This window comes from Sebastes umbrosus, chromosome 13 (assembly GCF_015220745.1).
Source record: "Sebastes umbrosus isolate fSebUmb1 chromosome 13, fSebUmb1.pri, whole genome shotgun sequence".
Classification (NCBI taxonomy): Eukaryota; Metazoa; Chordata; class Actinopteri; order Perciformes; family Sebastidae; genus Sebastes; species Sebastes umbrosus.
Window position 1 is genome coordinate 17,658,526 of NC_051281.1, and position 27,518 is coordinate 17,686,043.

At 40.1% G+C, this 27,518-nt stretch overlaps 1 long non-coding RNA gene across 1 annotated transcript; it reads right to left on the reverse strand.

The window, feature by feature from the left end:
- Positions 1-1,502: 1,502 nt before the first annotated feature.
- LOC119500668 lies at positions 1,503-27,159 on the reverse strand. The gene is made up of 3 exons (XR_005209653.1): positions 26,814-27,159; positions 2,497-2,553; positions 1,503-2,405 (listed from the first exon to the last, which is right to left on the reverse strand). It is a non-coding gene; the product is annotated as an uncharacterized LOC119500668 (long non-coding RNA).
- Between the last annotated feature and the right edge of the window lie 359 nt (positions 27,160-27,518).

Genomic DNA, 27,518 nt, shown 5'->3' on the forward strand with positions numbered 1-27,518 from the left:
TTCCTTGGGTTCTCTAGTTTAATATGATGCCAGTATCCTCAAATCGATACAGTGTTTTGGAGAATTGATACATTATCACAACACATAATATTGTGATACTCATGTGTATCGATATTTTCTTACACCCCTATTCTCCTACTAATTGAACATGCCTGGAAAACCTCTAAAGGAAGGCGTCCTGATCAGATGCCCGCATCACTTCAGCTGACTCTACTCCAAGCTCCCTCCTTTACTCCATCTCTATGGGTGAGCTAAGCCACCCTACAGAGGAAACTCATTTTCCACTCATTCCTTGTCGCTACCCAAAGCTCATAACCTAGGTGAGGGTTGGAAACGAAGATCGACTGGTAAATCAAATGCTTCGCCTTCCGGCTCAGCTCCCTCTTCACCACAACGCTCACTTTACTGCTGACACCGCAGCAATTCTCCTGTCGATCTCACGCTCCTTTTTACCCAGAGCCGAAGCCCTTCTCTTCTAGCCTCCTGGTGCCTGTGTGCTGCTTCAGGAGACCCCTAGGCCAACCAAGCCTCCAACGGCCTCCTCAGCGGGTTCTAAGGTTGCCGCGACGACAGGCACTGCCGACTTTCTGACCACAACTCTGAGCAACCAAACATGGCCCACTCAGATTTCATGTCCCCAAACTGCAAATCTGATGATACGACCACAAAGTCGATTATAGATCTTTGGCCTGAGGTGTTTCTGGTACCAAATACATTCATGAACCACCGTATGCAAGAACATGGTGTTTGCTATGGTCAATCCATGACTGGCACAGAAGTGTGGCTGGGCAATACGGCCAAAATGTTCTATCCCGATATATAATTTCTATAAGGTAGTTTCATATGCATGTTTTCTGGTAAATCAATAAATAAATAATCAATATTAAATAACCACATGGTAAAGCCTATTGTTGTATACTCCTGTGTGAAATAAATACTTGACAAATGAAAAGTATTTTCTCATTTAATTCATAACTTTAGTGCAAAAATGAACATAACAATTTCAAATGAAATTATAGAGAAAAAATAACATATTTCCAGCTATAGGGATGCACCGATCCGACTTTTCCAGTCCTGATACAATACCAGTGTTTAATTAATAAGCTGTATGCCTCAATGTGTGGAAGAGAGACATCAGGCTTGGCTTAAATATTGCTTTCTTAACTTTGTAAAACAAAATGTAAAAAATAAATACATAGACATAAATTTACTGAATTATTATTTATTATTAAAATAATAAATCATACACCAGCAACTTGGTAAAAGATCTTAAAAATGAACAGGAACCCGTTTTAATGCAGCAACAAATTGGTCATATATACTGGAATTAAAATTCCAGTATATAACATATATAGAATATATATAGAGAGTTGAATTATTGGATCAGCCCCATTGTCACCACTACCCGATCTAGCTATTTGAGTCAGTATCGGCCCGATATCCGATCCAGTATCGGTGCATCCCTATTTCCAGCTATACACTATGTTTACATGCATGCACACATACAGAGTAATTAGATTAAGACAATAGTTTGATTTAACTGAGTTTGATCAGATTTTCTGAGAAATTTGAGATGGTTGAGTTGTGCTTGTTATTATCAATTTAGACGACGTAATTGAGTATCACGATATCTCAATATATGATTTCTTCACTTTATGATTCCATTGAAAGACAATAAGTTATCCTATTGAATTATTACCCAGCCTTACACAGAAGTCCCATAAAATAAAGCACCACATGCCATATTTAGCATATATACTTAATGTATAAATAGATTTTTTTTCAGATGATGCTGCCTGCCATAGTCTTGGCAGGAATACTAGGCAGCGTGAACACAACATAATAACAATCTGTTAAAACACTTTGCAGCAGAGCAGGCCAATTTATAATGTATGCCGTGGAAAGCTGCAGTGTTTATATATTGAACTTGGAACAGTCGCATCACATTACAGCAGACGTGTTAAAGAGTTTGTTCTCAAATCCACAAAGCATCAAACCAACAAGTGTTTTTTTTCCTCTCAAATGCTGAAGCTTGTATTATGCCACAAATCATTAAACCAAGTATACGCTAAGTAGGCCAATACAACTTAAATCGTTAATCTCGGAAGTGCAAGCGCATTGCATCATCACTCCTCAACATTGAATGAGAAATCTTCTGATGTCGAGTCGAGTGTAAACAAGAAGCGTTGCCCCTATCTCTCATTATCGACTCCTTTCTTGGTTATTTTTTTTTTTTTTCTGCTCTCGATGTCTATTTTATTAAAAACAAGATCACGCCGAACATATGAACACTGAGCCGGAGGGGGGGATCAAACATAAGATACTTTTTCGCCATTACCAGACATACAAAGCCTTCAGCACAACAGTCCCATGCTGGCTGGGTGTTGAAATCCAGGATTTTGTGGCTGTGAGGAGTCAGAAGGTAAAGCAGAATTATTAGCCAAATTAGTTGTTTGCCACTAAGAGGATTACGCTTTAATCTTATCACACACTTACCACTTTGTGTGTTGCAACAGTCTCAAGGTAACAGCTGAGCGGCTGTAGATGAAACATCTAAAATTAAAGCGCAGACATAATGATTACACAGGTAGTGATGACTTGTTCATTTGAGGATTTTTTGGAGTAAGCTGCCTCAATATAAAACACCGACCTACTCGTGTGTTTTTCTGATCAATACATGGCTATAAAGGTCACCAGAGGCCTTAACCGCAAACAAAACCCGGCTAACACGGGAGTGATACTTGTTTGTCACTTAAATCAGGTGATTAATGCAGATCACAGCCTGATTAAGACGTGTGTGGTGACAGTAAGAGCATTAACAGCAGATTAATGGGTTTGGCCATCTGTTCTCTCACTGAGGTGATTTTAATTAATGGTAAGAATATTGTTAATCTTGCCTTGGCAGTCAACATTGTAGGTAATGACACACAATGATGGTCAGAAGTCAGAGGGATGTCAGCTAGTCCAGTCTTTGACATCATCTGAGGGCCATTTGAAGATTCGACACCTCGCACGCCACCAGGTAGGGAGGCAGGAAAAAGCATTTGGTGACACCGAGAGCAGTAATCCTGGCATATGCCATAGGGAACAAATGTCTCAAAAGCCCACCTTTTGGACAACAGCCACAATGTCACCCACTGTTAGAAAATTGTCAGCCAGGTTTTTTCACCTCCATAGTCTCCAGGTTACTAGTTCTCATATATACTGTATGAGATACAGCAAAATCTAAAAAAAGGGTTCTAAAAATGCTATTTTTGACATGTTTATTTTAATGTTTTACGGTCTAATATTGTCAGTTTCACTGAGGTAACTGTGGAGATTTTCTAACAATACAGCTACAGTGATCAACAGGTGAACTGGGAAGATTATAGTTTTATCTATGAGTTTTGGTTTGTCTGGATTCATTCCGTCATAACACTATTTAAATAATACACCAGCAAATATATACACGACGAACCAAAAGGCAGAGTGGCACAGACATATGGAGAAACATACATACAGATATGCACGTACAGTATAAATAGAAAATGAGCATGAAGCTCAAACAAGCCATTATGCATAAAACATGACAGAATAAAAACACTCATTTGTTTCCATAGTTCGGGTTTGAGACGACAGATGCTGCCGTGTTGCATGTGACACCTTCTACTTCAATGACAGTTGTGACGTGAAAATTGAGTCGCCACAGGTGCTGCATGCTGTCACAGATGCTGCATGGTGTGCTATAGTTTAAATATTAAAGAAATTCGCTCATCCCATTTGCATGTTTGAAAGGTTTTTAGACGCTGATGGAATCTGAAAATCATCATAATAACCTATTAGCTACCATACCTATGCTGATCTCTGGTATGTTAAATCCTCATCCTATCAACATGTTGAACATACAGGGACTACCAACTGGATAAACTACTGTAAGAAACAACCATCATAGCAAAATGTTAATTTATTTATTCTCAAAATATTATGAGTTATGTAATTAATGTCATCTGAAGGAGAAAAAAATAGTATTTTAAGGAAAGTTACAGTTAATTTGCATAATATGTCAAATGAAAATAGACAGAACACATGAATAAATCTGTGTCTGTCTCCTTCACAATGACTGACAGAGTGCCCTTACCCCCCTGGTAGTGTGTGACACTTTAACCCATTTGTACCCACAACTGGAATTTTTTAATTTTCTTTGGTGGAAGAATTCTCTGGGCTTTCTTAAGCACAAATATGAACTTTCCAAATCGGCCAAACCATTTGGCTGAAAAAGGGAGTTTTCTAATACTATATATAGTATTTGGGCACATGGGACTTCTGTTTTTGCAGTAGACTCCGTTATATTTTAGGATAAAAACAGTCATCCCATGTGCCCAAATGCTAGATATAGTATGATAAGAAAATGTCTATATCTCAGAAACTACAAGGAGCACAATCATGTATTTGGTATCTCTGAACTCATAAAAAGTTGAACATGAAATATATGCACAGAAATGCAGGGTCAAAAAAATATTTCATATGCAAAACATTCAATAAACACAATATTAGCTTTTTTCCTAATTTTTCAAAAGTCCTGATTTTGACTATTAATGAAAGTTTGATTTTCCATGTGATCTAGAAATTTCAAAGTTGTACTGTTAGATACTTGTCGAAAGTATGGCCATACCAAATTTCAAGACTTTTAACCAATCAGGACAAATGTTGTCATTTTTCTTTATCATACTAAATATAGTCTTTGGGTACAGATGGGTTAAATTAAGACCTATGGCAAACATTTTATTGTAGTTTATTTATTAAAACTGCATATTGGGTGCTTTCGACTGGTGTCTCCCAGGACAGGGGTTCTCAAACTTTATGGGCCCAGGGACACCTTGCAGAGGAGAACAATTGTAACACAGATGAAGCATATGTTTACTACCATTTGTACTCTTAGATGTCATCGGAACCATTTATATTCTGAAACTTTTCAAACTAAATACTTCAGATCTGTTTTATAGTGATAAACAAACACATTTCAACTTGAATCATGTTAAGATAAGATGAGATAATCCTTTATCAGTCCCACAGCTGGGAAATTTGCAATGTTATTGCATGTTAATGCCACTTATATACCTTTAAACAGAGGGAGATTTTATTCAAATTGCATTAGGATTCAACTTGACAGCATTTATAGTCTAAACTTCAAGTAAATGATCTTAAAATATTTCAGAAAATGAACAGTCGTAAGACTGACATGGTCCTAATAAATCCAGATATTTAAATTTACTAGTCTAAAGCCGACTTACAGAAAGTGCTTGAAGTTAAAAATAATGAATTTATTGCTGCGTGTCACAATCATATCAGAGTTTCTATTGGCTCAAAGCCAACATTGGTGGGAGTAATGGACACAATATGCTTGTTTTATAGGAGCAAATGGTCCCATCTGTAGATATTAGGGCTGTCACGAATACCATTTGTTGGGCTTCGAAGCTTCACAGCGCAGCAGGCTGACATGTTCTTCTGTCTGTCTGTCTCCATCTCTTCTGTTTCAGTGTCTGGAACAACGCTGCTGCCGCACTACTGTACACACACCCACCTCTACACACAACAAACAGCCATATCCGTCTGAGAATAACTAATAATAATAATTCATGTTGGATGTGAATAATGAATAATGTTGTGGGATTATTCCTTATTTCATGGGCTATTTTGGGATTTATACACTATTATTACATACTAATATAAAAAAACAAACAAAAACGAAGCATTTGAATACTGATTTGGAGGTCGGAGTTTCAAAGCATTCGGGTCAGCCCTTGTAGATCTGCACTTTTTAATGATACGGCACAATTTTATAATTTATAGCAAATCATTTCGAAGACCCCCTGACAGAGTGCCACGAACCCCACTTTGAGAATCACCGTCTAGGACCCCAATACATTGGTATTTTTAAAAAGCACTAATTAAAACAGAAAACAATGATATGAAGTCATTAGGAACAAATTGATTGATAAAGTTGTGAAAAATTGAAATGATAGAATTAAACACCTGTGAGATGTATAAGTAAACCTCTGGAGACCCCAGTTGGTAGGATGAAAGTTAAAGACCTATAACATTCTGGTACCTGGTCTTTTAATAATTTATATGCAAGTCCTGCTGCTAATATAACTAAATGGGCTCTTTTTTTAACAACAATACAACCTTGAACAGAGATAGACTTGTATTCATGACACAGCGTTTATTAAATTTAGATAGGCGCAGACTTTTTTTGCTAAGGCTGGATACCCATCCAGCTATTTCCAGGCTAGCCCCTTATCAGTTTCCCTCATCTCACTTTAACCTTAGGTGCTCTAATAAACTGGGGGTATACATGTCACTGCTCTGGCCGTGAGGGTCATGTGGAGGGTTTAATCTCAGCCATTTGGGCTGTCTGAGAGGCAGATAAAACAAGATTATCCCGTGCTTGGTATTGGCCTTTGGTGAAACGAGAGGTTTGGAAGCATGCGGGCAGCAGCTGTGGAGGTGCCAAACGCTCAGACTGGCTAGTGGTCTCTGTTGCTTTTGGCACCTCCTGCGGCGCTACAGGCACAGATAACCCCCCCTAACCACAGCTCATCCTCACAGCTCTCCAACTGATTACAACTGGCCAAATGTTTAACATACTGTCCCTAATCACACCTCGCATTCTGTCACAATGTGCTCCTAAATAGCTTTAAGGGGCCATATAAAGCACATGTAGCTTTGATGTTATTAGGTCTAATTGTTTTTTTCTTCCTGTTAGTTTCCTTGTTGGCTTGTAATGAATGCATTCAGATCATTTCAGGAGGGATGAAATCTCTTCTGCACAGCTACTGAATTTAGGACATGTGAGGAGCAACTTAAAAAGATATATTTGTAAAACAAAGATCAATTATGCAAATACATGCGTAACAAAAGTAAAATCATAAAACCTGCCTTACTATTTTATGATAAATTAATTAGTCTATTAGGGCCAAGCATGAATAATACAGGGTTTCCCTGTAATAAGATCTCAGTGGACTCTCTACATGTTTTAAACAAATCCAGAACATTAATATGGATGCCGTGTAAACATGTTTCTAGGATTTTTTTTCTTCTTCATGTTGGCCACAAAAGGCTGAGTCTATTAAGAAATTTTGGAAAGACAGATTTTGTTGTTTAAATCTCCTAAAAGCCGAGGCAGATCAAAAGAGGCATTAGTATTCAGAGACAAATCATGTTTGGCTGAGGTTCCTCTCCCCCCACTCAACTCCAACCATTCCCCACTGTGTAACTAATGCTCGCTGCCTGAGAACGATTGGAACAACAGTTGCTAGCTGCACTTCATTATGCATAAGCATTTTTTGAATAAGCTCTGGCCATATGTACCATCAGGTATGCTACCGCTGCACACGAGCATATTTGTCATTAGGCACTGAGTGGAAAACACAAAAACCCTGCCTCACCACCGTTAACAAAATGCCTGCTAAAGGATCATAATGACAAACAAAGCAAGGAATCGAGGCCAGTCATTTCAAAAACGACCCTACAGGTTTGGATTAAAACCAGGGATGAGAGTGCCATCTACAGGTTGAAACTCTGCCATGTTAACAGCAGATGCAAGCAGTAACACTTCCTGAAAGCACGTGCATGTTTCAGACACATCATTAACTTCCCTCGCTAATAAATGATAAATTAAACCTCCTGATTGTGGGAACACGCAGTCCTGACAGAGGATAACTGATTAGAGCAACCTTAAAATAGTGCACCAAACAATTGGATTCTACTAGAAAATCCTCCTCTCAGTGTGAAGTGTGGCCTCGGTGTGCGCTTTATACTTTCTGTTGGTAAAAGGATCCACTGTGGGTTTCAATCCAATTATGATGACTACTTCGCATTTCATGCTTCATATTGAATTTCACCGCCTTGAGCTACATGGATGAGGGCCCCCAAAAGATCAGCAGGCCTGCACATTAACCTCCAGTGATATTCTGCGTGTGATGATTGCAGGCACATATTTGCCTTGACATCTCCCTATCCGACTTTCACTTTGATTTTCATTCTCCACGTCACCGCCGAACTGGTCATTGTAGATACTGCAGTGCTGAAAATCCCCTTGTTTTTCAGTGTGGCGAGGATGTAGCACGGCTCGCAATCCATATTCCCGTGGCATGTTGGCTGTTACTATATCAGGTGAGGTAAATAAGAATTTGCTTGGTAGTCCAGGCTGTGAATAAATTTGATTCTCTCTTGGACGGTTATATTATTCAAAGCAGGGAAGATTAAGTATAGCCTCCTTACTTATGTGTGTGTGTGTGTGTGTGTGTGTGTGTGTGTGTGTGTGTGCGTGTGTGCGCTTGAGTATATATTTGTGTGTGCCTCTCTGTGTGTGTCAATGCTAATTTGTGCCTTTTCAAGGACCAGGTCCCTCTCCTCGTCTTCCTTGAATATATTTCACATCTCCATATTGCCATACCAGGATGTCGCCTCCTTGAAGCAATTTCCTCTCAGCCATTATCTGATGGGTGAGAACCGCTTCCCATTGGCAGGTGCAGATGACACTCGGGCTGGGCTCGGAGCTGGCTGCTAAACGTGGGACTGGCTCCTTACCAAGCTCCAGTCTGCCTGGGTCTTGACAGCCCCCACAGGGCTGGCCACTGGGGGCGGACTGTTGGGCCAACTGGCCACTGAGGGGTGTAATCACTCCCTCTGACATATTTGGCACACGTTCTCCGTTTGCTCCACAATAGAGAGGCCTGTGCAAGCGTCTTGCTTAATCCTGTTAGGCCAGGAGATGGCAACATTGAGGTGAGAGATAAACATTTGAAAACAGCCCCTTGTTGTAATGGTTCATATCATATGAGAAGGCTAAAGAAAGCAAGAGAGTCATGACAATTGATGAAAATACCTTATGAAATAACACAATAGTAGAGTATTTCCACTTAAAGGTCATCCATTATATTGCATTACTGTACATTATATACGTTAACCTTGTGGAGAAAATGGTGTATTAGCTGTTATTTTGTTCACAATGAGAACAAAACAACAGGAAATACAATATATTATAAAATGTGATATAATAACACAATAAAATATGACTCAGAAATTACAGCAGTAAGTAAAGGCTTCACAAATATAGCATAAAGCCTGTTGCAGGGCTATTACATTTAATGGCATTATATTGAACAGTGATAGGGCACACACTGTGTATAGCCTACTGTATATTAAGGGTGCACATTTATAGACAAAAGCTTCTTAGAATGGAAATGGTCAAAGACGCAGAATAGCGACAACGCTCCCTTATTTTTCAGCCGTTACTCTTATGAGTTTACAATTAGGAATGCAAAAATTGCAACAAAGGCACTGAAAAGGATGCCTACGGTGTATAATGTGTGCGTGCGTGTGCACGAGTGGAGCAGAGAGATAGATTAATGTTGAGGGGCATGAGCTTAGAGGATGTTTTGTTTCCCCGCTGTGTGCCGAGTGCAGAGGGGAGTTAAGGGATTCCAATCTGGTCGTCGAGTCCTGCGGTGCGAAGAATGTTTGGAGTGTGCTTGGTGATAGCGGACTCCATTACGGGGCTGAGTCTCAGGGTAGCCTGCCATTGTGCCGGCAAGCGAGGAGGTTAATCAGATCCCGGCTCCATTATGAATGCTTGCTATTTCCAAAAGGGCTCTATGAATAGAATACTGTAAGCCCTCGTAAAAAAACGAATCTGGGCTCTGTGCTTTTACAGAACAAGGCCTGATAAAGAATAGTGTTGGTGTACATTTAAAGAGATTCCACGTCCTCTAGAGCAAAACCAAATGAGTGTTTTATGGGGGCCTAGTTATTAATTATCTGAGATTAAGAAATACTCTCTCCAGCTCCGCGGTGATGTTTCCCATGTCTGCTTTGTTTGCTGTAAAGGGCAGATTATCTTAATTGATTTTTTAAAGTATTAAATTAATTTCATATTGCGAGTCAATGACATCTGCTTGCACAAATTGGCTAGTATGTTATCAGTCTCTCCTCATTAAACCAGGACACATTGCTAAACATACTTTTTAGGCTCTCTTTTGTTTGAGCTAATGATTATATATTTTGAATTTTTCACAATTTATCCTGTCCTTACTATTTCTTCTAGTAGCTCAATTAAAGAGGACCTATTATGCTTATTTTCAGGTGCATACTTGTAGTTTGGTTTCTAATAGAAGACGTTTACATTAATTAATCGCATGATTGTCCGTATAATCGCAAATTACACACACATTTTTTATCTGTTCAAAATGTATCTTAAAAGGGAGATTTGTCAAGTATTTAATACTCGTATCAACATGGGAGTGGGCAAATATGATCGCTTTATGGAAATGTATGTATATATTTATTACTGGAAATCAATTAACAACACAAAACAATGACAAATATTGTCCAGAAACCCTCACAGGTACTGCATTTACCATAATAAATATGCTCAATTCATAACATGGCAAACTCAATTCTCAACTCATTTAGAATAAACTCAAGCCCAACAGGCAACAACAGCTGTCAGTGTGTCAGTGTGCTGACTTGACAATGACTTGCTCAAAACTGCATGTGATTATCATAAAGTGGGCATGTCTGTAAAGCGGAGACTCATGGGTACCCATAGAACCCATTTTCATTCACATATCTTGAGGTCAGAGGTCAAGGGACCCCTTTGAAAATGGCCATGCCAGTTTTTCTTCGCCAAAATTTAGCACAACTTCGTAGCATTATTTAACCTCCTTTGCAACAAGCTAGTATGACATGGTTGGTACCAATGGATTCCTTAGGTTTTTCTAGTTTTGTATGATGTCAGTATCTTCACTCTAGCTTTAAAACTGAGCCCGCAAACATTGACATCCCTAGCTTACATGCTTCACACTGTCTCTTTTCACGCTCAGTCTGAAACGCTCTGTTTGAGCTCCATCCACTCCCCTCCCAGAAAGCCAAGTCTGCTCTGATTGGTCAGCTGGCACACTCTGTTGTGATTGGTCAACGGAACCAAACTCTTTGGTATCCGCTCCAACTCTGCTCTATCTAGCTTTGTTTCAGGGCGTGCCAAACTAGCCGTTATGCAAATGTGTTACTTGGTGACATCACAACATTACTGAAGAACAGGCGGGACTTCAATCAAGGCATTTCAGGCAGTTCAGGAGCAGTGTTTCTGTGGGGGAGAGTAACATCCTTTGGCGTAGACTTTAGGCTTTGTAACTTTGCAGACCTTTTTTATGCACAAAAAAAACTATATAACACAAGAAAGAAAAGGGGAAAAGCACAAAAGCATAATAGGTCCTCTTTAATATATTTGTTGATAACCATAAATTGGAAGCAGGACCTTAGGCTATTCATTTCAATTCCTACTTTTAACCCATGGCACATAAACGCACACACGTGGTTGGAATTGTCATAGGATATGGTCGTGTTTGAATGCACTATTTGGCTGTCTGTGAGCCAAACTCAACAAAACATCAGTAAAGGGAGGCACCTACTTGATAAACACCGCTGACACGCCTCTGCTCAAACACTCAGCTGTAAATCTTTTAGATTAGGAGGCTGGTGAATGGCGCTGTCTGTCTGATGGCCCCGCAGATTTATGACAGTGTACCTGATGTCCTTTATGCTAACCATCTGAGGGTTCGAAACCACTCACCCCTGGACTATTGTTAGACTTTCTATTGTTTTATTGCTTTTTGTTTATTTGTTTTTGGCCATTGTTTCATTTTCGCTCTTGCCTTTCTGTCTTTTTCCATTTATCTGGCAAAGCACTTTAAAATACAATTTGAAGAGTGCTCTATAAATAAAAGGGCATTATGAAGGCTACAATTACATAATGTGCTTTTGGGATGGAAAATGTTTACCACGAATCACAATCCAACTCACAGTGTAGCATGTCTGAGCGGGAACGTGACTGAAGACGACAATAAGACACGACTTGCGGGAATAATACAAACAGGAGATTCAGCAGTCTGCCATCAAGACAACATACACTAACTGTGATTTAGAGAGCAATAAACGCACGCCTAATAGGACAGTTCACATTTCACACAGTTTGTAGGAAATCTAATTTCTTTGTGAAGGCACAGAAGCTAAAAATTCAGCTAAGCTTTGCAGAACAACAGAGCACTTATATGGGAGGAAATGTGTTAACAGGCTAGACAGTCCTATTCTCAGCAAAGAGGTATTTAAGTACTGAAGATGAAGTGAGATGGAAAATCTCATTTCCATAACAGAACAGGGAAAACAGTCTGGCAGAAGGTGTTTTCTTTTTTTTTTACTGTCAGAGCAATCACGGTCGAGCCACAGCCAGGGCAGCAGACTAAAAGGAGCGGGGGTTGGAGGGGGTAGGGGAGGATGGGAGGAGGGGGTTGAGCCCTCTTTCCCAAAACACATACAAATGAACTTGAACAATCTCATGCTTGCACACGCGCACACACATCAGTAGATACACATATGCAGGGATGCACAAACAGTGCTTAGTCTCAGAGGAGCAGACAGTGAGCACATTATGCAAACAGAGGCTTTGTGTGTACGGCACTGAACGTGCCTGTGAGTTGGAGAGGGAAATTAGACTGATTAAAAATCAGGGGAAAATCACAAACTGTTAGATGGATCTCCTAGGGGCTAATTAGTATGTTGAGTCTTGAGCCAAAAACACAATGTTTAACAAATCTGGAAATGTAGGTGCATTCATGATTTGTTTTCTGAACTCTATTTTAAAACGTAGGACATGTTTGCATTTGAAATGCCAACCTTTTTGCTGCATGAGAGCAACAGAAATGTGCGATGCATTTTGGCAAGTGGTGGAAAGTAACTAAGTACATTTACTCCAGTACTGTACTTGTACTGGGTATTTCTATTTTATGGTACTTTACCTCTACTCCACTACATCTCAGAGGGGAAATATTGTACTTTTTACTGCACTACATTTATTTGACACTTTAGCCACTAGTCACTTTTTACATAAAAAAAAAACATTAGTGCTGTTAATCGATTAAAATATTAATCGCAATTAATCGCATGATTGTCAATCACACATTTTGTATCTGTTCAAAATGTACCTTAAAAGGGAGATTTGTCATGTATTTAATACTCTTATCAGCATGGGAGTGGGCAAATATGCTGCTTTATGCAAATGTATGTATATATTTATTATTGGAAATCAATTAACAACACAAAACAATGACAAATATTGTCCAGAAACCCTCACAGGTACTGCATTTAGCATAATAAATATGCTCAATTCATAACATGGCAAACTCAAGCCTAACTGGCAACAACAGCTGTCAGTGTGTCAGTGTGATGACTTGACTATGACTTGCCCCAAACTGCATGTGATTATCATAAAGTGGGCATGTCTGTAAAGGGGAGACTCGTGGGTACCCATAGAACCTATTTTCATTCACATATCTTGAGGTCAGAGGTCAAGGGACCAATTTGAAAATGGCCTTGCCAGTTTGTCCTCGACAAAATTTAGCATGTGTTTGGAGCGTTATTTAGCCTCCTTCAAGCTAGTATGACATGGCTGGGACCAATTCCTTAGGTTTTCTCATTTCATATGATACCAGTATCTTTACTAAAGCTTCAAAACTGAGCCCGCTACAACCTTAAAATCGCAATTTGTGTTAATGCATTAGAGAAATTAGTGGCGTTAGATACATTAAAACACCTATCTAATGTTAGAGATAAAAACAGACTTCTATAATATTGTATAATTATACAACACTTTGAAAGGACACGTTCTGCATAATGAGTACTTTTACTTTTGATACTTTCAGTACATTTTGCTAATAACTCTGCTCTACTTTTACTTAACATTCTGAATTCAGGACTTCTTCCACCTCTGCATTTCGTCGCCATCACATTTTTTTTTTTTTTACCTCCACACAATCAATTTCTGTTGCCATATACCGAAGCTGAATATGTAATGCAATGCTCCTGTGTTCCTTTGGGCTATGAGTTATGGGAGCTACTATAGTATGGAGTGAAGCAGAGAGTATGGACAAAGAGCAGGAGTCACTCGGTCTGCAAGAATAGGATCAACTTTCATATTGAAACCCAGGTAAGAGCGAGCGAGTAGGCTACATTTCGGCGCTTCAGGAGCAGGAAATGAACTATTGTTAGCGTTTCCATTGTGAGTTATGTAATAGAACGACTAGAGGAGCCCGCGGGAGCAAAATTGAAATGACCCTCCTCACAAAACAGAATAAATATTTAATTCAAGCCGAAGAATAGACTCTCCCACAATGTTTTGTCCTTGACCATAAGCTCGAGCCCTGAAGATATTAGTTCAAGAACAATATTCAGCCGATTCTGTTCACCTTATAAAAGGGAAATCTCAACAGCTCCCTGCTCTCCAATCTATCATTTATAAACTTTAGATTTTTAATGCACCTGCTCTCAGCACAGCCAGCCAAGCCCATATGAATATATTCAACAACACACAGAGACAGCGAACGGAGGGAGATCTGTTTTATGTTTTGAGTACAGGCGGAATCCTGGTTTAATATTTAAACCATTCTTACCTTTCAGTATACTACTCAGTGCGACTTGTCAATCCCTCCTTGTACTCCTCATGTTAACAGCGCAATGGTGCCCAGTAGGGTGAATAGCAATGACATGGCAATCAATTGCACAGACATATAAAGTGCAGATGAGGCTATCGACTTCCATACATAATGCATTCGAATTCTGTTTCAATTATCCAGTGTTTTAGACTAGGAATATATGTAGAATTTAAAATATGCACTCATTCTAGTTTTGCTGCGACAGATACGGTGCAGATTTGACTCCTTTACAGGTCTACAGCAGCATGCGTGACAGAATAAAAGTATACTGCATGTTTTTAGAGCACTATTAATTCTCCGCTGCTGTGGTGGAAGACTTGGTTTGTGTTTCCAGAGAAAATCCGATGTTTGCAGTGAGTGATTTCATTGGCTGCCTCAATCTTCGCTGGGAGCTGGTGTCTCTAGTTAAAGCTGTATGGCCAGCAGGGCTCACATTGAGCTTCGGAGAGAGCCACGAGCAATCCAGCAGGTCAGCGAAGCACACCTGTGCCTAATTAACCTTTGTGTGTGTGTGTGTTTGTGTGCGTCTGTGTGTGTGAGTCAGAGTAGGGAGAGGGCTGAGGACCAAACCAGGGACATAAGGCTGCTACTACAAAATGTTAGACTTAACCCAACATGAGGAACATTTAGTTAAAAACAACTGAGGTAGAGGAGCAGTGATTTAAACATCAGTAGCCTGAGCCTAGTACCCCTTAATCTAATGCATTCATTATAAATGAATACAGCAATCAGATAGTCGACTGAAGCGCTGTTACAAGCAGTTTTATTGATTAGATGAAGAGGAGAGAATCTGCCGGTTCTGCAAGGAAAGAGGCAAATCTAGAAATACCTATCTAGACTGGTTTGCCAAACAGTCAAGTTGCAGATTACATCCATGTCTGTTTAAAATGTCATAACCTCATCAGTTTATCCTGTTAGACATTTGTGTAAATTGTCATAATTAGCATATGATTTTTTTAGTTATGGCCAAAAGATGTGTTTTGTGAGGTCACAGTGACCTTGATCTTTGACCAAAAAAATCTAAATCAGGTCATCCTCGATTCCAAGAGGACGTTTGAGCCAAATTTGAAGAAATTCGCTCGAGGCGTTCCTGAGATATCACGACAATGGGACAGATGTAAGATCACAGTGACCTTTGAACACCAAACTCTAATCAGTCCATCCTTGATTCCAAGTGGACGTTTGTGCCAAATTTGAAGAAACTCCGCCCAGGTGTTGCTGAGATATCGCGTTCACGGAAATGGATCGGCCGGACATGAGGTCACAGTGACATTGACCTTTGACCACCAAAATCTAATCAGTTCATCCTTGAGTCCAAGTGGATGTGTGTGCCAAATAAAAAAAAAAATCCCTGCAGGCTTTCCTGAGATATCGCGTTCATGGAAATGGATTGGACGAACATGCGTATGTGTAGGCATGGCATTTACCTCTCCTCAGTAAATGCCATGTGCCACACCTGAAGGGAAACTGTCCCCAGTGCACCGCCAGGAAACCCAACACAAGAACCAGTCTTAAAATATTAAAAACCCACAGTACTAAAAAACAACATAGCAGATTATTATCTGCGCTTGACTAGGAATAAAAGGCAGTGACAGTTAGACAGGAGTACAGCATGAAAGTAAATTATTTCACATGCCCTTTGGCTGGCACATACTGTTTCACAGATATTCACCCAGCCAGCCAGCCAGCCAGCCAGCCACCGGTCTGTGTGTCCTTGAGGCACAGCAAATCACAAATCACTAAGAAACAAAACAATCAGCCAACCCATGCTGTACATTTGCAACGTATTAACAAATAATTCATGTTGTACCTCCACAAAATACCCCATGACTGAGATACATTCCTGTTCAGTGTTAAATTATTGCCATATATTCCTCACAGCCTCCCAACAAATAGCCATTATCAGTGTAAAAGATTTTTTTTTACCAAGGTAGCATGAGGTTCCATTAAACAAGGACTTGAGCTATGTACTTAGTGAATGGTGTAAAACCAGCTTTCTTAAGGGAAGTACAAAGGTTTGAGTTCATTATTCAAACTTTGTATTTCGGATTTATGTGACATCCTGAAAAGCATTTCCCTTCACACCGTGAGTGTCCTTCACAAATTGCTTGAACTGCATGCAGAGAAGTCTGCTTTATCCTAACTTTGCCTTTTACAACTTGCAGATAGTTTTTTGGACGGACGTATGAATTATCGAGACTAACATATCTCTGGAAAGACACATTTCTATTTTTTTTTTTTTCTAATTGTCACAAATTCTTTAAAAAGACCAGTAATGAATTGATAACAGGTTTGTTATGTCAATGAGCCACACCGTACTGGATGACATGTTTCCTTATAACACTACATGGACAAGGGTTTGCTAAAAACTAGTGCCCTGCTGTTTTAAGAAATTATTTTGGCCTATTATGTTGACCTGATTATGAAGATTTCTGTCTTCAATAGGAACAAATGGGCTTGCGGCATAGCGCTACAGACACAGTTGCTGGTTTGGGTCTTTTCATGGGATTTGTTGACAATAACAAAAATGTATTTTTGTTTGTTTCATAATTTGGGTGATCCAACCCTTTAAAGAGCCACACAATCCTTTCAGTTCATGTTTGGCAACAAATGTACTTTGTAAAAAAAAATACTCTAAGGCAGATTTCTCCCCTGTTGTTTCCTACCTGAGCACTGTCACAGTCTGTCACCACAAAAATCAAGCAGAGAACTCTCTTGTCAGCTGAAATCACTTTCTCTGATGCTCCCTCATGTTCAGCGTCTCTCTCTCTCTCTCTCTCCTGGTTGCATGTTTCCATACAAACTGCTGTGCACAGCTAGATACCGTGGGATCTGTGTGGTTTGCTTAGGCAATGTGGACACACTGTCAGAAGTGCTGTGTTGAATCAAACTGACAATTCAAATGTACAAAAAAAAAGAAATAGCCCAAGATTTTGTGGATAAATGACTGATCATCTTCAAATCCTAGTTGGTGTAAGTGTTGATAAAGCGCTCTAACCAGGCTGGAGGAACGGCTGTATAAACTCCTATATCTGTGTGCCCTCCGATGTTTTCCCTCATAGCTTTTTTTTGAAGAGCACGCAAATCTTCTCAACACCACAAGACATTTCAAATAAATTCTTCATTGGCCTGTCAAAATGCTTTTCCTCTCCCTTCAACACCAGCAAGAGACTGCCGTGATCTACTATGAAATGGCCTCATTGTGCGGGGCATCAAGGATTGCTACGGCTCCATCTCCGGGTGTGCTCTGAACTGTGAATTTCAGATTCAGACAACCCGAGGCCCAAGGCCATGAGCCGCTAGCGCTGCTGAAGCACTCTGTTGCTTCACACATCTGAAATTGGCTGACATGTTTAAGTTGGCCGCACCTTTGCTCAATCTTTGTGTGTGATTGCTCTCTGGAAACCATGCAAAGCCGAGTGACTCAAGACCTACATGTGTCAGGGCAATGAAGTTCTCCCTTCTCTAATTTTAGTCTGCATTTCCAGAACTGCCATATACGCACATTTTGATGAGATTTACGGTACCACGCAGAAGGGCTGTTAGACACATCAGCATGTAACATGGTAATCTGAGAGAGGATGTTTGACAGATAGTTTTCCATTCGGTCTCAGCATCCTATGGTGCTTTAATCCCTTAATATCTTACCAATAACTATTAAGGATTTAATGTCACTTGCACTCTGTCGGGGGTTTGACTTCTCAGTTTCCCTGAACCCAGGACACGGCTGAGACTGACTGAGCCCAGAAAATCTTTAAAGTCTCCACTCATGGGTCACAGAAACAGCCTCGCAGAGACAGGATGTTCTGAGGCTGTATAACAGGAAGTCAAGATGACCATTTCGACCTGAGTCGGTATGTCAAGTTAGCCTCCTTTGACTTGCTCCTGTGGAATATGAGGATAAGACATGAGCTAATATTCAACTGTCACATAGCAAATGAAAGAAAAGTCCTTAAACCTGCAGTAGGCAGAATGTTTTTTGGCATTATTGGGCCAAAAATCCATAATAACCTTTCAGCATATTGTTATTCAAGTGCTCTGAGAGAAAACTAGACTCCTGCACCTCCTCATGGCTCTGTTTTCAGGCTTTAAAAAAAGAGACCTTGGCCAATCACAGCTCATTTCAGAGAGAGAGTGTTCCTATTGGCTGTTCGTTCAATGGAGACAGCTGTAAATTACTCGCAAACTCCAATCAAACGGTGAAACTAGACAGCGCTGATCAAATATGAATCAATATTCTGTTACTGTAATGCCTATTTCTTGCCTCAGATGTTTTCAGAAACATCTTGTAGTGTACTGTTTAGCTGTAAAATGAGAAAGGCGGTGCTTAGTATTTCCTCAGCTGATCTCAACATGGCTGCCGGGTCACAAACTTTCTCATTTTACAACTAAACAGTACACTACACGATGTTTCTGAAAACATCTGAGGCGAAAAATAGGCATTACAGTAACAGAATATTGATTCATATTTGATCAGCGCTGCCTAGTTTGACCATTTGATCGGAGTTCGCGAGTGATTGACAGCTGCTCAGAGACGGCAAGGCTCCAGCTCGGCTGTTTTCATCCAGTCTGTGAAATCTTGCAGATGCCATTAGGAGCAACTGAGGACACAGAGGCACATCATTTTTTTTTCAGATTACCTGTCTCATGCACTGTCAGGCTATAGTGACCTTTTTATAAAATTAACTTGTTTTAAATCATATCTGCTTCAATTCTACCCACTGCTGCTTTAATATGTTGTCTGAAATAAAGAGGTTTTTAAATTCACTTTGTTAGAGTTGCTATTGAATGAAGCCCTGTCATCCCAAATTGTTTGTATTTCTAGCTCAGACTAAAGCCAGCCACAGTGTGAAAAAAAAAGTAGATCACACCAGCTGAGATAGATGGAGAAAAAAAAACCTCCACATTTTAGGTCTCCTCAAAAATACCGCAGTTAATTTTTCATGGCCGTACCTTTTAAGAGACTTGTCAGTTTGATTTAATGTTCGGCTGACAGTTATTGGTTTTTGGTGTTTACCTCTTATCACTTCAGAAAACTGGGGAGGCCAATTTATACTCTGGATGCACATAAAGCGGCATCAAAAATTAAGATCTTGACGCCCTGGAAACATCATAAAAGCTTTCTATAATGCCTCTCGGTGTGTAATTGTGTTATGCTCTTTTTTTCCTGTGTGTGGAGGGGATGGCAGGCGTTTGAAATTTTATCAGTATTTTCCTCTATTCTGTGTTTAGACTGACACACCGGAGAGGCATTTCTCATGCTCCTCTTTTTCTTCCCTACCGCCTCATCTGCAGCTTCACTCACACAGCGGACCGCAGACATCTGAGTGATGGAAGTGCAGACTGGATGTTGTTGTTTTTTTTTTATACTCCCATTACCAACACTCAGAGTTCAGCCTTTGTCAAGTTAGAATTTTACATAATAAACAACCAAGCTGCAATAAGTGTTCATTGTCACATAGCTGGCACATTTGATAGAGAAAATCTTTAAAAGGGGGGCTCACAGAGAAGAAATTGTCTCAAGTGGTTCAAAGGATTTGAAGTGGAAGAAGAAGAGGATTGATGTTTGCGCTGCGAGCCCCTGAGTAGAACTGGCCCACGGTCTAATCAGAGACCAACAACGCCCCCCCCCCCCCCCCCCCCCAACCCTCCCTCCACACAGCCATAGGATTTTCTCTCACTATTCAGGGGCTGATAGATGAGCCTCTCTTTGTATTTCAGCCATGCACTTTCTTAAATCTGAAAAGCCAATTCATCTTGGGCAAACGCAAGAGGAGGAGGGAGTAAACGAAAAACTTCAAAAGTCATTTTTTTCACTCCTTGCCAGCACTCAAGTGTCATTCAGGAGCTCTCTAAGCGCTGTCTCTCCTTCATTAATTGTCCCCGTGCTTCACCCGCGTCACGTGCCTTGACTACAACCGCAGCTGAGGAGATCGTAACTCGGCTATTCCCCTATGTCTTGTCCTCCAATGTGATAACTTCACAATAAATAAGGAGCAGACTGTTTCATTTAGACGGAAAGATATCACACAAAACGGGGGAAAATTAGTTTATGTTTCCTCATGGACTGGATTTGCTTTTCAGGTGCAGCGCTTTTCAGAATTTCGGGCAAAGTAGTTTATCTACGCTTGCTGTCAAATAGAATTCAAGCATTTAGTGGGGCCAGACAACCAGCGTAATAAATCATCCGTTTTGTGTGTATAGTATAGGGAATCGTAGAGCGCTGGCTGTTTGAAGTTTAGGCACTTTCATTACACACATGTCAACAACATGTACAAAGTTTAATGGTCCTGTAGTGAACTCTGAGGCAAATTCTTTACACTTCCAGTGGTAAAATGAAAACCTATATTTTTTTTTTTTTCTAAGAAGATTATTTTTCAGCCAGCAACACAATATACACCACAGTATATTTTTGTTTTAATCCCACAGTGTTTCACTGAGCCCATGTGTTGAGAGAGAAACGGTGTCATGTTTAATTAGGAAATTCTCACAGTGAACGTGGACACCTTGTTGACACATCCATTCCACATGAGCTATTGCTGATTCCTTTGAATGCAATTTACATAATTATACCTCATCCAGTCCCGTAGAGCACATGCCTCAAACACCGTGTTGCTCGCAGCAAAAAACAGCGTGAGGAGAAAACAGCCATATTAACGCTCGTGGCAAGAAAACACTAAATGTTGAAGCCGCCTCCTCCATCTGCATTGTATGAGACGTGATGGCCTCGCTGCATTACAGATATGACCCCCCCAACCCTCCATATGTGCACACACACACACAAACACCGCCTCCTCTTAAAACATACACACAAAGAGAGAAAATCTCGCTGGCTGAGAAAGATGACCTACATTTCTACAATGCTTTGCACTTACTGTACATATTTAAGTTGATTTGCCTCCAATATGCAAAACCCATAGTGTACCACCTCATTCCAAAACATAAATCCTAATTTACATGCTCAATATTGCAAAACGAGACTCACCACCGGTGAGTCCATAAGCTCGATGGTAACATTCAAAGTCAAACAACACCCATCTTCCCCGAAGAACAATGAAGCATGACAGTCTGAATTGCCAGAACGTACTGTCAGAGGGCTCCTCCAAAGCTCTCAGCATTGAATTTCCCTCTGAATCTTGTCTTGCTCATCTAATAACTTTGTTTATGTCTGCTATGGGACACGTCTGGAGAGACACCTTGAACACTGGGATACAGCTCTCAGTCCAAACATAAAGAGAGAAATGAAATATTCACCCGCCTGATTGTCTCCGAACTCCAGGAGAAGAATCAATAAAACATAACATTGGCTTCTTTCTGAGTTTAAGGCTTCCGATGGGGTTTGAAAACCCCCATGTGACGTCGGAGGCTTTGCTCTCGCATATGAAAACACCAGAGTTTTATTTTGATGTTTGAATTAATCAGCGGAGAGCATCTTCAGAACAAAAAGATCTGATGTTGCCTTTGGGATCTGTATGTGGCCATCAGAGACTTCGCAGCCTGTATTTAAAAGCATGTTTTGAAGAATGCATTTCAACAGCCCATAATAAGCTAAGACGATCCATAGTGCCTCTCATATCGGGTCTGCAAAACTCAGCCAATCTTTTTTTCCTCGTATAGGCTACCACAGATGTTTCTGTCCTGATCTACCGCCTTGCTGAGTAAAACTGACTTCAGAGACTTGTGTTAAAAATGAAATGTTGACTCAATAACCTCACTGAATAGTATGTTTAAACACAACCCTCATGTGAAGGTTAAGCCCCTGTGAAGTGTGTCACTTGTGGTAATACAATGGTGCAATTGTGCGGACCAGGTCAACATATGTACCAATGGAACACAAAGGACACAGCTAAATAGGAGGGGGGGCTGTGACCCCATTCTGTTATCTCAGAGGTATAAGAAATCCTTTCAGCCCCGGCTCTATAAATAACAGTTTAACAAAAACAGAAGACAACAATAACGATACTCACTCTATTGCTGAGTGTTGGATGAAAAGATCAATACCACTCTCATATCTGTACGGGAAATATGAAGCTACAGTCCGCAACCGTTAGCTTAGCTTAACACAAAGACTGGAAACACGGGTAAACAGCTAGCCTGGCTCTGTCCAAAGGTAACAAAATTCACCGTCCAGCCATTAATTAACATGTTTTATCTTTTTATCCACTGTAACACACGGACCCTCGCGTATACTTGCTGACACATAAATAACAACTTCGGCTTAACATGGTAATGTCTAGAAGGTAAAGCAGAAATTGTGAAACTCTCGCGAGATGGTGAACGTTAGACATTGAATTTGAATAGTTAAGGTTACGATCAGCCGTCGGGCAGCGAGTCTCGCAAGACATTTTGCAAGTTTTTGCAAGTTTTCACAATTTGAGGGTTACCTTTTTGACATGACCGCGTAACATATTTGTCACACACAAGCGCACACTCACCAATTATGTTAAAAAGTATTTTATGTGTTGAGTAAAAAGCTTTCAGTTTCTTCATAATCAATATTTTAGAATATTACATTTCACCCCAGGCTATGTTACAAATAACCCCGACTACGGGGTGAATTGTTAATATTTCACTCCTTGTGTTTGAGACTAAACCAAAGATCATATATTGCCAAGAAGTTGTTTGTTCCATTGCAACATCAGCGCCCAGCAGCAAAGCTACGCTTCTGCCATTTTGGACTGAAAGCGACTACCAGACGCCAATAAAACGCCCACCTAAAAAGTGCCGCACAAATGTAAAACAAAATTATTTCTATTCCATTGTCATATTTTACCGAAATGGCCTGTGTTGAACAATAAAATATTATAAATATATTAAGCCTTTTCAGTCCAAAACGCGGCAGCGGCTGTAAAATACTGTTTGACTAAACCATGCATTTTTTATTTGTGTTATAGAGATAACAGCCACGCCATTTAGTAGCAGACACATGTAACTAGTTTTTATCACATTTTGAACACGCTGGCTTAAAAGAGCTCCAAGATACAGACAGAAATGTCAAAAATGTTACAACTGTCCCCGGTCTCCCCCACACATTTTGCTATGAGTACGTGCTGACAGCTTTTGCTGATGTGTCAGAAGACCCAGTTAAACTAAAATGTAACTTAAATGTCACATTTTAATGTGAAGTTGAACATGGGTAGAAACACAAAGAGTTTGAGGGAGAGAGAGAGAGAGAGGTCTAGCCTACAGAGAGAAAGAGGAAACATGGAATATTGAGTAGTTTAAGGCAGCCGATCTCCCACTGGAGCAATATTCGGTCGAGCTGAGCTCCACCACAGTGTAATTTGCCTCTGATTTCTAATCTTTGTAAAAGAATGCGAGGCTAAGTGCCTTCCACAAATGCAGACTATCATGGCATTTCTTCAGGCACATTATGGACCAGAATGATTAGAGAACTTTAAATGCAAAGGCATCCGTTGAAACTGAATGCATTTACAATCCCATTAAATATGGAATTGTGTCTGTGGGCCAACAGTAAATTTGAAATATCTTTCCCTGCGACAGTTTTTTTTTTTTTTTTTTTTTTTTTCCTCATACATTTTCCGTTTGCCGCTTGCTTCCTTCGCTCTGTTGGTGAATCTGTTTGAGGCTGTGAATAATTTGCCAGTAACTTTCATGGAAATAAGTACACTCGACACGATCATATAACATTAATCACGAAAATGCTATCATGACTTTCCATCAGCATCATGCAGCCATATTTTATGACTGATGATTTTGATAGTTGGTTGCTTTCACCCAAATTGCTACACAGATATAAAATCAAATATTAATATAAAATGCAGCTTGAAGTCAGAGCAGTGTTAAGTCTTCCTGTGGAAGTGACCTTGAGCTCATGTATTAGAATATAGTTTTTTTTGTGTGTTATTTTCATTTTTTATTATAGAGCACAGCATATGTGAAGGTCAGACATCCATGCAGCTTGAATCTCTGCCGCAAAAACATTCAATATATTTTATGTTTGCGATCCAACACAATTAAATGTCATATGTAAATAAAGCAACAACCAACTGTGGAATTTGTACACCGCGATGAAAACAACCATCTGCTTAATAACCTTCTCAACCATAAACAACCATTTACTTATCATAAATCCACATAAACTCCTCCACGTCCCAGTTAATGCTGCATTGTAGTACAATAATCCATCCATCACCGCAGCCATTTGACCCGGTTTAATGTAATCCAAAGAGAATCGCCCACACTGAATCTGTGATCACCTCTGTTCTCATTAATGTAAAAATCTGCCTACGTAACATGTGGCTCTAAATTGAGCTGAAAGAAGAAAGAAAAAAGTGTGTTTATCAAACGGTTTATTAATGAGCCACTTCAGCATTGAATCGATGATCAGTTGTGCAAATTTGTCTGGGCATGACAAGACCTTGAAGAATATTATCACAGCTATGCAGATATTTCTTCCTTATTTTGATGAGGATATTATAGTAAACCAGCTTTCTGCTGCAATATTAACTCCACCAGTCAATGTTGGATGTATTTCCACCACCGGAGGAAAGGATTTGGGGCAGTGCAACAAACTGTAAACAATACACTGACATCGCCTTACAAAGTCGATATGGCTAACATGGTGCACACATCCAGCAGATATGGAGCAGCATTAGCCTTCACTTAGAGATATGTTTGTGTCCACCTGGCTCTTTAGCTGCTAAATACTCCACTATGTTCACCAGCTACTATTCTGTCTGCTGTTTGGTGATTGGAAACAACACTGGTGAGAGCATAAAGCTAAAACGGTGATCTTAAAAAAAGCTAAAACACTTCATATAGCTGATGGAAAAAGAGAGTCCGGTGATAATTCTCTGTCTTGTCACTGCTTGAAACTCATTTTCCATTGCACATGGACATTTGATCCACTGTTGCTGTGAAAATATTCCTTAGAGCAGCTTTTATTGTAACCAGTATTCTCACAAAATCCCCCTGAGTGTGCTGTTAACTCCACCATCTTTCTCAATTTCACTCTCAGCGGAGCACCTCCAAATTTAGCCTCTTAATGACAGCACAAGTTAAAGAAAATGTCACACATAGACCCAAGTGTGAATTGGGACCTTCACAGAAACACAGTAAAGAAACCAGTGGCAGACTCAGGCTGTCTGAGGGGCAGGGGTGGAAAGAAAATGAAAACGGCACAGATGGAGTGCCAGCGCACAGAAGGTTTTCGAGCATGTAGAGCAGCCTATATGGCACTGCATCGTGTTTTCTTAATTCTAAGGCCACCATAGAGGGCACTTTATCAGGGTTTTTTTCCATTTAAGGGCACCCTTCGTCATGTTTTCTGCACTGTAAGGGCACCCTAGCAGTGGCATATAGGCAGAAATAACTGTGTGGATTGGCACAGAGACAATCAGGTGGGCCTATATTCCATCCAAGACCAAAGATCTAGTTCATAGGTTCTGAAACACATATATTAACCAAAATAGCCCATTACAATTATACAATTCATCACAGTTAATTAAACCTTATACATCATCATCATCATCAGAGGTTACAGGCAGCTAACATGTATACATGCGTACATATCCACCTACGTCGTGTATGTAAAGCAACCTGTTGCATTAATCATTCAATATTTATTCCAGCATATTTGCACTCTGCACCATTGAGAGCAAAACAACCAGAGTCAAACTCCTGGTAGCCTACATGTTTAGGCCTGATCATACCTGATCAATCAATCTGATTCTGATCCAACAAGACAAACATTAACAGCATAGCATAGCCATCATATGGGCACATCATGTTTTCTCCATTGGAAAGGCACCCTAGCAGTGGCATATAGGCAGAAATCACAGTGCACAGAGAACATCAGTTGGGTCTAGCCCATCCAAGACCAAACATCTACTAAATAGGTTCTGAAACACACATGTTATCCAAAATAGGCCATTACAACTACACTTGCCTGAATGCATCACAGTGTATTCATACAAGGCTTATACATCATCATCATCATCAGAGGTAATGTTACAGGCACCTCACATGTATACTGTACATATCCACCTACATTGTGTAAATAAAGCAACCTGTTATATTAATCATTCAATATTTATTTCATCATATTTGCACTCTGCACCATTGAGAGCAAAACAACCAGAGTCAAACTCCCTGCAAGTGTAGGCTGAATCAAGCATATAGATGGAGCACCAGCATTAACGTTAAAAAAAAATACACTTTAACATAGCCTGGCACAGCTGGCAGCAACACCAGCATAAAAAAACATAATAAACAATAACATTGAAACAGTTGCCACTAGTCCAAAACTGTAAATGATCTTACTTTTTGAAGATTGCAGCAGGAGACGACGGGGCTTGGTTGGTGTTGAACACTGAAATGACTTCATTATAGTCTCTTTCAAAGGAGAGCTGCAGCGACAGAGAGTTCCAGTCTGATATGATGCACTGATGCCAGTTGTTATTCGACTGACAGTAGAAAAGAGTGTTTCACCAGCAGGCCTACAGCTTATTGTGGGTATAGGGTGACGAGGGGCCACATAATGGCGTTATTACTTATTGGGACTTGTTGAGGAGAAACTGGAGGTCTTAGTTGAGAATGAAGGCTGAACTTCTTCCTCCTGCTCCTCAGGCTTCTGTTCCACAATGCACAGGTGTTTTAATTTAAGGAGTGCTGTACTGATTGAAAGAGGAGGGGCTACTTGCGATCTGCCATTTGCTGAATGCGATGTCACTCAAAACAGGAAGCCTTCTGATTGGCTAAGCGGCTAAGTGGCTGAGCTCTACTAGAGGTTGGACAGAGCGTCTAAACCAGAGGTCAGCAACCTGCGGCTCCAGAGCCACATGTGGCTCTTTAGCTCCTCTCCAGTGGCTCCCTGTGGATTATTATTACTTTCTTTTTTTTTAGTTATTGGAAATGAATAACTGTTGTTTTGATTGCATTTTCATTTTTATTTATCATTGTTGTAGGTCTAATGTACGACGGTACGATGGAGTATTAGAGCCACATTGAGGAAAAGAAATAAATCTG